Source organism: Myotis brandtii, unplaced genomic scaffold (assembly GCF_000412655.1).
Source record: "Myotis brandtii unplaced genomic scaffold, ASM41265v1 scaffold324, whole genome shotgun sequence".
Taxonomy (NCBI): Eukaryota; Metazoa; Chordata; class Mammalia; order Chiroptera; family Vespertilionidae; genus Myotis; species Myotis brandtii.
In genome coordinates, this window is record NW_005362439.1 from 2610961 (window position 1) to 2622986 (window position 12026).

At 40.4% G+C, this 12026-nt stretch overlaps 1 long non-coding RNA gene across 5 annotated transcripts; it reads left to right on the forward strand.

Annotated features, from left to right (window-relative positions):
- The first annotated feature begins 2836 nt into the window (after positions 1-2836).
- Positions 2837-11973, forward strand: LOC102245925. 5 transcript variants are annotated; one of them, XR_001362978.1, is made up of 4 exons: positions 2837-3209; positions 4685-4835; positions 9954-10189; positions 10744-11973. It is a non-coding gene; the product is annotated as an uncharacterized LOC102245925 (long non-coding RNA). The 5 variants fall into 5 exon arrangements; XR_001362979.1 differs by having other exon boundaries at positions 9957-10189; XR_001362980.1 differs by having other exon boundaries at positions 9984-10189.
- Positions 11974-12026: the final 53 nt, after the last annotated feature.

Genomic DNA, 12026 nt, shown 5'->3' on the forward strand with positions numbered 1-12026 from the left:
ATTTTTTGGAGGGGGTTGATGTAGGTTTTTGTAATCGATAGTTTTCAACTTAAAGCTTAATGTGTTTGTATAGATATACTACTGAATGCTAAAATAATCCCAAACCGCAATAAAGAAAAAAGTCCAAAACACTCGATTTAAAAAAAAAAATCCTTACTGGACAGTGATATTATCTGTCCTGTGCAGCACGCTGGACTTAACATAGTGTTGGCCTTCGAATGTTAAATAACAATAAACCTCAACCTCAACTGAATACAAATGGGGGTGGGGGTGGTTTTGTTTTTAAGGCTCAGCACTTTTGTAGCATCTGCCACTACGCATTTTCCAGGCATTGATTAGCCATGCAACTCCCACAGGCATGAAGTCCAGTTTCTGCAGATGAAGAGCAACAGTGGTGAGATGATTTGCCCAAAGTCAAACGGAGTCATTGGCAGAACCCAGGCTCTATTTATTACTAGTCTCATCTTTTCCATTGAAATAGTATTTCCTCCAGGAGGTAAACAGTATTTCAAAAATAAGTAGACATTCTTTACCTATCTCCACCAGAGGTGCTTTGAGATCTGTGGATATGAAGGTATTTTCTTCTGTGACCTGCAAAATTAACTTTAGTTTCCCAGGAAAAAGCTATTTTTAAAAATTCTGATTTCTTAAAGCTAAAAACTAAAGTATAGGTTTTATTTTACATGTGTAGGCCATTTCGCACTTGCAGCTTTTTGTTGAAAAAAAAAATTCACAGCAGAGAAAGTGTGTAAGAGTTTGAGAGGGAAAATGAAAATCCCTATAAATGATTCAAGAAGCCCGGATGAACTCATAATGTTGTGAAACTAAACCCATAACGCAGACAAGATGAATAACAGGAGGACAGGTTGGGCAGTAAGACCGGGCTTTACCATCTAGAGATAACTCTAATGTATTTAGATGAGAGAGGGAGGCGGGATTTCAAGCTGGACTGACGAATGGTGTCATTTCAAATCAGCCCTGGCGGTCAGAATTTTTTTCAGAGCAATATTGCTGTAGTGTTCTTTCTAGAAAAAAGAGTTCAAAATTTTTTCAGAGTTTCAGAGAAAAAATTCAGAAGCCCAAATTGCACCTGAATGTATAAATGACATAGAACAGGGATCAGCAAACTATTTTCTGTAAAAGCCCAGATAGTACATATCTTAAACTTTGCAGACCATCCAGTTTCTGTCACAACTTCTCAACTCTGCAATTGTAGCACAAAAGCAGCCATAGAAAATATGTAAACAAATGAGCCTGGCTGTTTATTTATAGGCTTTGACATTTGAATTGTATGACTTTTCATGTGTCACAAAATCATACTTTAATTTTTCAAACATTAAAAAACTCTTAGCTCATGGGCCTCACAAAACCAGGAGGTGGGCAGGATTGGGCCATGGGTGGTTGTTTACTGACCTGGCTTTAGAAGACTGAAGTTCATTCAGCTGCTGCACTTCTTGTACCAGAGGTTGCTTGGTTACTAAGATGTTTGTATAGCACTCAAAAATCAGTGTCATGCAAAATCATGTTTTAGATATTTACACTTAATTAAAATATTTAACCAAATAATTGTCTAACACTCCTATACCTGTCAAACTCTATGGAAAAGAATACTCTAGCTTGTGAGTCATTGATAGACCAAGTTTCTATTGACATACTCTTCCTCACTCTAGGATGGTGAACAACGGAACCAAGCAGACCTGGGGTCCAACACGTAGGAAGTATCATCACTCCTTTTCAACTAAGGCACCTTGGGCAAGTTACTTAACCTCTCAGTCTCCCTATTTTGTAAAATGCAGCTATTAATACCTACTTGGTAATGCTGTTGAGAAGATTGAATGAAATAATCCATGAAAAGTGCTTCGCACAGTGCCTGGCACATGGGACTGCATAATATATCTTTCTCTGTGATCTCACGTTCATTCTCTGAGTTAACGTAACTCTGGAGGAGGTGAACATGTGGAGTTCCAATATCTTGTCAGTGCAGATGTGGCATATGGGGTCCAAAGAGTCTTGGGGTGATTCAGGTTTGTGGGGTTGGTATTAAGATATATTTTGGTAGATCTTTCTCAGCTCTAGGCATGCCTAAATAGACACACACTTAGGCCTTCTGAACCCCGGTGTTTCTCATACAGAAAGATAATACCTGGTGGAATTTTTGAAAGGGCTAAATGGCATAAATGCTAAAGAAAAAAATGTAACAATTAGTATAAGTTAGTGAAAATCCCAGGAAAAAAAGCTGAAAATTGCAAATTTACAATCAGAAGTTTCTTTGAGGTGAATCATTCAACTTTTAGACATGAATGACAATAGCAGGTGCTCAATAGAATTTGCTCTCCTACCACCTAATTACCCTCCAAAACCATTTACCATCCATAAAACCGTGTTGAGCAAAGTTAAAAATCCAATTTTGAATGTTATTAAACACTGAAGTGCAGTTTTAAATATTTATAAAAATCGTCAAATCTGTTAGTGTTTTCCTATATATTCCTGCCTTCTGTTCCATGCTTCAGAGGTCATCCAGTGTCTAAGAGTACAAAACACCTACAATTTTCTTCCTGTATTTTCATGGTTTCTATTTTTTACATTTACCTTATTGATTATATATATATAGATAGATAGATATAGATAGATATAGATATATAGATATAGATATAGATATGACAGGAGCTAGGAACTTTTGTTTGATAGAAAATATATAATTTATATTGGGATTCTATTGGATGATGTAAAATGTCATTTAAAATGATATAACAGCTAGCTCTCTATAAGGACTATCAGTCTAATGCAGAGACATTGTAAATATAGGGGAAAATATAATGGAGACATTATACTATTTACAGTATTAATAGAGGCATTATGTATTATAATGGAGAATGAAGAAGTTTCTTCTAGATTTTCTTATTTTACACTTTTGTAGTAGCATAGTATACACCATAGCCATGGATACATGGCATTTTTGTACTTGTATTTGTATGTCTATCTCGGATGTTCTGGAACTTGACAGTATTTCAAAGTAATGACCCCTCCCCTCACAAACTAATTGAACAGCTTTCTCATGCAGCTCCCCTGTCCGTGCTTCACTCAACCACTGTCCTTTTTTCTACTCCAGGCTGAAAAGTAATCCCATTATCTCTTAAAAGGTCAACCTAAAGAAGATTTGAAGTCTGTCTGGAAACCTGAGGGTCCCACTTCTTTACGGAGGCAGGGAGGTAACTATTAGAGTTCATCAACTCTTCTTTTCTAATTCTTATTGGGCTGGAGTAAATGAAAACCTGGTTGTAACAACAAAGTGCTTTAAAAAGTAGAGGAGACATATCAATGTGATTTTTAAAGAATTATGACAGAAAATCCCCAGTGACTAGCAGAAGTTGAGTGTATGTTCTTTCTCTTTACTGTCTCAGTGGTTTCTGATCTTTAAAAAATCTTCACATTAACTGCCCTGTGTGTACATTTATGGTAAGTCACAATCATAATTGGAAACGGGTCAGGTAACTTGTAAATAAATAAATATTGGCAGATAAGCAGTAGACTCTCTGGAGAATACCTTCAATTGCATTACTTTGCCATAATCTCCAAGGTCAATTTAATCCTAAGCAACTTCAGGTAGGTGTGTGTGCGAGCGTGTGTGTGTGTGTGTGTGTGTGTGTGTGTGTGTGTGTAAGAGAATTAACTAGACCAGGGTTTCTCAACCTTGGCACTACTGACATTTGGGGCTAGATGCTTTTTTGTTGTGGGGGCATTGTGGAATATTTAGCAGTATTCCCGTCCTGTACCCACTAGATGCCAAGAGCACCTCCCCAACAGTTGTGACAGCCCAAAATACCTCCAGACATTGCCAAATGTTCCATTTCTTCTGTGTGTGTGTGTGCATGTGTGTGTGCATGTGTGTGTGTGTGTGTGTCTCGGGGTGGGGGTACCATTGAACTAGCCCAAACACCATAGACAGATTTAAGTGTGCATTTGTCAGTGTATGACTCTGTCCTTCACAGAAGCAAATCCCAATTCCTTTTCCAGAAGTAATTGATGTAGATCAGGGGGCCTAGGCTGAACCTATTGTGAAAATCTAAAACGGTCACAATTAAAGCTCTAGACATGTCTGCCTTAAAGCTGCTGAGCTGCTAAAAGAATCACAGGGAGAGCCTCTGAGAATGGGGATGTTAAAAGAATTTTATCATCTTGTATTTGCACCTTTAGTTTATCTATTATCAACATAAATAAATTGTATTGTGGGCCTGAGCAGTGACATTATCTAGTGTAAGGTATTCCCAGATTTGGAGTCTGAGAACCTGAGCTGGGGTCTGAGCTCTGCAAATGTCTATCTAATCACTTTATCTCTCTGCGCCTATTTCCTTGTCCAAAATGGGGAAAACAACAATGTTTAACCACTGCATTGTTGTGAGGGTCCAAGCTGTTAGTGAGAAGTGCCAGGGCTTGTTCTTGAGGAGTCAGGAACTTTGGAATCAGACAGTCTTGGGTTGACTTTGGGCAAATGATGCACTGTTGTAAGCCACAGTTTCCTTATGTGCAAAATGCAGAAATAATCATATGCCTTCATAGTGTTGTTGTGGAAGTTAAATGAGATAATATATGTCATACATGCTGTATAGATATTATTTTGGTCTTTGGTAAATTGTATCACATTGTACAAATGCATATAATTTTATCATTATTTCTTCTCTATGAGCATGGAAGCCTGGAAATCTGAAGAACAAGTTGATGCACCTATATGAGTGAAACCCTGTGATACAATGTAACATCCCAAATTCCAACCAAGTGAAAGCAGCATTCAACAGTAGTGTGCAACCTTCTATCTTCCAAGTTAAATCAGGCCACAGGTTTGTTGCAACAACATAAGGTTCTCCTCCCCTTATTGAAATAATGTTCTAATAAGTTTTTTACAACCTCTGTATCACATAAAACACATGGGGTCAGGCAGCATGCCCAGCTAGCACAATGTATGTCCTGTTCTGAACATTTAAATCTGACCAGGTGCTGTTGCAATATTCACCTTCCCCAAGAGCATTGGCAAATGGCATTGCAGTCCTAAAATGAGGTGCCAGGAGGTGTTTTCTAAGTTAAAATATAAATAAGGGGATCTAGGGGTATCTTTTACATAAACTTTTTAATTAAAGTATAACTTTCATATGGAGAAGTGCACAAATCACAAGTTGTGCATTTCATTAAATTTTCACAAAGCAAACACACCTATGTAATTATTAAGTGTTTTTAAAGTTTAGAGAACTCTGTATTAAACATGTTTTTTATCATTAGAAAGGTAACAAAAAGTTATAATGAATTAAAGCAGTGGAGATTTCCAGAAAAGATAGCAAATGACTGTGCTGGGCAAATGTGATTTTGAATTCTCAAATGAAAATAATTGCAAAATGATAAATGGCCAAATGTCATATCACCTTCTATTACTTGATATGTAGATGCTAGAAAATTAACCTAAAGGGCCTCAGTCTTCTCATCTGTTAAGTGGGGATAATAATGGAATTGTTTTTAGGATTAAATGAAATAACACTTGCAAAGGTTTGGATTAGTTCTGGCACATAAGTTCTCAATAATATAAGTTATTACCCATTTAGGACAGTGTCCTAAGGGACCATAAGAAGGAAGTTACAGAGATCTCAAGAATTCTTTTTTAAAAATAGGGGAAATTCTGCACAGAAGGAGAGCTGGATCAGAATAGCTAAGGGCCGCCGTCACTGAGCCCGAGGACCAGCAGGGAGGGTCGATCTGTGGTAAAGTCTAGAGAATGAAGCCTGAGAGAAAGCAGGGTACCTGGAGGTGGCAGGCAGGGTGATGAACCAAGAAGCTGTAAAGACAGTGCAGTTCTGAACAGAAAGCCACAGGGTGTACCCAGCATCCAAACAGGACATGACCTGATTTTTCAAAGACCAGAGTGAGGTCTAGGAGTGATTGTTTGGTGTGGGCCTAGAGAGAGAGAAAAGAAAGAAACAGCAGCCACTAGAAACATAATCCCAGGAATCAGAGCCTTAAAAGGGGCTTCGTTTAAGACTATATTCAAGACCAAGGGACTAGAGCATCTTATGAAAGGGGCTTCGTTTAAGACTATATTCAAGAAAATAGTAAGAGCTGGGAGAGACCAAGATGGCGGCATAGGTAAACTAACTTAAGAATGACCTCAACAATAGATCTTAAGGCCTAGCATTCCTTCATATTGAAACAAGATGTAATTCTGCACTTGAATCAACTTGGATCCTGAATAAGAGAAAGAGATAACTACTAAGAAAGAAAAGAATGGAGGGAGGCTGAGTCTCAGAACACAGGCATGGCAGAGAAATCTCTCCCTCTGGATGACAACCGAGGTTACCCCAAATCCAGCCAGCAATCAGATTTGTCACGGCTTCATTATCCCAATCTTGTAAATGACCTATCATTGCTCTAAGGGTCTTTGAAAGGAGGCAATTTGGTTTCTTTTCCCTTGATTGGTTGTAGGAGATGCATCAGTGTATAAGATTCAGCAAGGTAATTTTGGTGAATAACTGTGACCCAGTGTTCTCACTTTCAAGAAACATCTGTCACTGATGGATGAAGAGTATGAAATAACCAAGCCAGGGATGGTAAATATGTGGCCTGTGGGTTTCTGAGAGCCTGAACTTGGCCTCAGAATCCTTCTCAGCACAGTGCCTCAGGCAGGCATTACCAACTGTTTGGAGTTTGCTCAAGAGAGAAACCCATTTTGTCATACCTGGATTTACCCCTCATCCCTTGCTATAATCAGTGCACCTATCTATCCTACCCAGTAATCCCAAAGCCCAATATAAAGGGTATCAGATATGAAATCTGCCTGACTCCAACCCTATACATTTAAAATAAGCCCTGGGTGGGTAACAATTGCTTCTCTATTTAAGGACCTGTTCTCATATTTCTGAGTTTATAACTGACTTATGACCTATAAATAGTCACATCAACCTCAGTGCTGAATAATTTACGTAGTGAGGTCACGCTCTCTGGATGAACCTGACACCCATTAGTGTTAGAGTAATCAGCCATGTGCAGCCAAGCTAGAACACATGGAGAACCACACCTCCAAGACGGGAGTGGAACAGCAGAAGGCTTAGATTGTATGCCCTCCTTTACGCCCGTCGGGCCAGTATTTCTCTTTAGCTTCATTTTCTTCCCCTCTAAAATGGGATATTATTTTCCCATAGGTGGCAACATTAGGAGAACTATCAAAATAATAGTTTCAAAGGTTCTCAAGCTCAAAAACTTTAGACTCAAAGCACTATTTCTGTAACTATAGTCCTCTTTGATGAAAGCCATCACAATGAATGAGATTGATCATTTGTGTTTTACACTTCAGTACATAAATAAGCCAAATCTCTTCCAAACTCTAGTTAATGAGATGAGAGAAAGGTTGTTAACAGCTTTTGGGTACAGTCCATGTTGTTCCCATCCATAAAATGGGCACACCATACATCTCATTTCCCTCTCCTGTAGAGAACTAATAAGAGAAGTTGCAAATGAATGAGTGTACTAAAAACTGGTACTGTCAGTGAAAGAAAGAGGAATTAATTAAATTTTAATTTTAAATTAAAATAACACCAATCTACCATCCCAGCACCTGGGTTGGTGATTGAAACCAGGGGTAGTAGTGGGTTAGGGACTTTGTGCTAAGAATTGCATTGGTGGATATGGAGAAACAGTATGTTCTCCTAACACTGAGAACAAGAATTTAAAAACATGAAGCATTTTCCAGTAGCCACTTGGGGACTGCTGACTCCCCAGAGGTGCAGGGGTTACGAGTCTCTGAGCCACAAACACTTTATTTTAATACTACTTCCTCAATTAGCATAAGCACAAACTTATTATTTTTCCAAGTACATTGTGTTGTCGCTGTTCGTTTAATAGAAAAGAAAAACTCATTCCAATTCAATCTGGATGAATATTACATTTCCTTTGATAAACGTCAGTGGGCTGATGGGAACAGACCCATTCCAAGCTGAAATGCTGGGACCTAAGCTTTGTGACTAACTGTGCCTAAAGACAGCTCATTTCATCTGGGAGTGTCCTCGCCTCAGCAGTCGAGGCAAAACCAAAAAGATCACAGCACAAAATCAACTGAGAGCCTGACAACATTAACGCAGCGAGCTTATGCTCATCTGTTATTGGAACTTGAGTCAATTTATACAAATGTTGTTTTAAGGGAAAATGCTTTGTCTGAGTAATTGTGAATAACCAGAAAAGGCAAGCAAACAAACAGAAATAGAATAGCAGGTAATACAAGTGGGCTATCCTTCCAACCAAATTTTAGATCAAATTAAAGTTTCTCATTTTTTTATTTACCAAATTTACAATTTCAGAGAAAATTTATCCTCATTGCTGATTGGATTTCCACTGACCAATAGCTCCCAAAGCTTTAAATCTGAAATTTTCTGCCTTTTCAGGTGCACTTAGCTGTTTGACACATTGGGGTGTCTTAAATTTCTGTGAACTGGGAATCCAGATTCCAGTTCTGCTACTCACTGGCTACACACTTTAAAAAGTCATTGGTTTAACAGGTTTCAGGGTTTTTTCATCTTTAACATAAAAATAGTTGTATCTTAGCACACCAGGATAATTGGGGGATTTAAAACAGGGATCTCTAAAATTTTCCTAATGAGTTTTTCTCCCATGAAGACTTATTGTTAATAATTAACAGTAAAAAGAACAGTTGCCATGTACTAAGCATTCTGGGTCAGATGTTTTGTACAGACTTAAAATAGATAAGAAAACTGAGCAGAGGTGTTAAGTAAATTACCTAAAATCACATAAATAGTAAATGGCAAACCTGGGATTCCTGCCCACGGCTATTCAGATTCTGGTTCTGTTTTCTAATGAGAATTCCATGAGCCAAAGGAATGACTCAGGCAAGGCTTTCAGAAGAATGAATGGATCCTGAGACAGGGGTCTCTAAGGAAGAGCAACTAACCTTCTCCTTTGGCAAAAAAGAGAAGCAAGTCTCTGTCACAGGTAGGAAGACACACGATATGATGGAAGATGTGGGATTTGGAGTCAGATTGGCCTGGGTGAGAATCTTGGCTAAGTTACTCCTTAGCTGAGGGGCCTTGGACAGGTTATTTATCCACTCTTAACCTCATTTTTCTCATCTGTGAAATAGGGATAATAATACAGCATTGTTTCAGTGGTTAAAATAATCCGTGTAAAGTGTCTTGCACATAGTAGGCATGCAATATGTGGCAGGCAAAATATAAATCCTTTCATAAGTACTTTGGCAGCATTTCCCAAAGTGTGTTATTAATAAGCATTATGTAATAAAAAGAAAAAAAGATTAAAGCAATTTTAAGTGAGGGGACAATTAGTCAAGTAAATCTGAGAGAGGCTGTTAAGCAAAGTTAAATTGCTTATTTACTGCAGGACTTCTTAGAACAGCGGTTCTCAACCTGTGGGTCGCGACTGAGAGGCTGTTAAGCAAAGTTAAACTGCTTATTTACTGCAGGACTTAGAACAGTGGTTCTCAACCTGTGGGTCGCGACCCCTTTGGGGGTCGAACAACCTTTTCACAGGGGTCGCCTAAGACCATCGGAAAACACATATATAATTACATATTGTTTTTGTGATTAATCACTATGCTTTAATTATGTTCAATGTGTAACAATGAAATTGGGGGTCACCACAACATGAGGAACTGTATTAAAGGGTCGCGGCATTAGGAAGGTTTAGAACCACTGTCTTAGAGTCTTTAAATTACAAAGATGCAATAGGATTCTCCAAGAGGAAGCATTTTCCCAATTTATTCGATTATATAGCCCCATTTTTATGGGAATCTTACAGGACTGGTGTTCTTGGAACACAGGTTAGGAAGCACAGATCTGGTGAGTTTTGGAAGAAAAAGTTGGATTCCTCAGGTCCAGCCATCATTTAGCATTTACTATTTTGTGGTACCTCCAGAGCCATCTCTCATCTCCATTTATTTCTCCCTAAAGTAGGACTTCCCCTTTTTACAAATGTCACAGAATGAAGCTCTAAAGAGTGATTTCCAGCTTCCATTCAAGTGAAAAGTTCAGCTCCCAACAGGACTAGGCAACATCCACAAAGCAAACCAAGCAAGACCCACGGGACCAAGGCATTATTGGGCCTCTCAGGATGCAGGACACTGCTCCTCCTTCCCTCCAATCAGAGAAGCTTAAAAAGTGCAGGTTACTCCACAGACCACCAGAAGGTACAGGCATGGAGAAAAGAGACTCTGCCACATACACAGAGAATAAGAGGTCAGCCCATCCAAAGTGACTCTGCCTAGGCTCCTGTCATTGCACTTGTCAAAGGCCAGCCCAGCCCATGGAGGGGGAAAGAATTGAAGAGAGGATCAGCTTTTTATTTTCATGTAAAAAGCACTTGCCCCCGGGTTATAAATGTTATTGCATTTGTGTAGCACTTTACTGCTGCCCTCAGCTTGCAAGCATCACAGGATCCCAGTGGCAGTACTTTTATAACCCTTGATCAATAGCTTATTTCTATCGCCTTCAGTCCCAGCTGCCAATCCGTTCTGTATAATGTGGAAGGCAGACTTCGCTGCTCTCCAGCTGTACATGTTATGAATGTAAACTGTGAGAGTAACATATGTATGTGTGTGTGTGCATTGAGTGGGGGACATGGGAATTTTGAACAAGGAATGACAAAAATGGGCCCCTTGTTCTCGGAGACTACCACAAAGCTGGGGGTTTTACTAATGAATCTCTCTCTCTTCCTCTTCCCCTCTCTCTCTCTCTCTGAAAGGTGGTATGGAAAGATGTAAGTTCCAAGAAAGAAAGGGCCATAGTTGTCGTTTATCACCCTCGGATTCCCAGCACCTAGAGGGAACCTAGCACAAAGTAAGTGCTCAGGAAATATTTGTGGGTCTGGTTGGCAATGGGAGGGGAGGAAGAGAGACCCAGAACATTCTCCTGAGGCTGCTTGAGCAGAGAAAGGATGAAGGCTTCGTGTTGCCCACAGCACTGGGGACCACAAACAGCACTGTGTGTCGGCTTGCTTTAAGGCTCGCTGCTAGGCACCATGGGCATCGGAGAAATAAGATGACTAATGTAACCAGCTACTGCTGTTCTGTATCTCCGCGGAGCAGAGTCAGCCAGGCAACCCCTTAGAGGGCAGATACTCCCCTCACCGTCATCCCCCCATCTCAGAAGCCAGTTTTAGGACCAACCCACTCTAGGAGAGGCCTTGAAGCAAGACCCCAAGGCTCCCCAACATTCTCCAGCGCCAGCAAACTGACTCTGGCTCGCAGTGAGGCAGCCAGGCCTGCCCTTGACTGAACCTGCGTCCTTGAGACTCAGCCAAACCTCTCCGGGCTTGGCGGAGGGATGTTGAGGTGACATTCTTCTCCTGCCACTCAGCATCTTTTAAACAGTCCTCCTCCACCTTGGGAGAGTACGCATGAACTCACAGGAGACTGGGGCCACGGGAGCTGAAAATTCCCTTTCTCTCTCAGAGAGGAATTCGTCGCAAGTGAAAAAACACACCTCCCATGAAAAATCAGAATCTGGGACGTCGGCAAGTTCTTTCTGGCGAAATTCTTTTGGTTGCCAGTGGTAGAAGTCCACGTCAGGCAGAGTTAGTGAACAAGGGACTTCGCTGGGAGGATATCGGGGTGTCTCAGGGGGCTGGGAGGACCTGGCCCCATGCCCTGGAAGGGGTGGGAAGGAGGATCAGTGACTGCCCATGTCTGCCTGCTGCCAGCTGCACTAGTTTCCTCCTCCTTGGGCTCAACCCGAGTTCACAGCCTGGGGGGGGGGGGGGGAGGGGGGGGGAGAGCAGGAGGTTGGCACAGGCCCTTTTGGCTCTGGACCACACCGCCTGTAGTGCACCGTGAATTAATATTTTTAATAAATCCTGTAATTATCCTGTGAACAGAACATTTTTGTGACACTATATTTTTGTGTTAAAAGCATTAATTTGTTCAATATAAACATTAAATATACACCATCCTTTTTGTAACCTTGTTTCTTAATGCACCAGGAACCTCACGAAATACTAGCGGGCTCTAAGGCCCCAGCTAGGAGGTG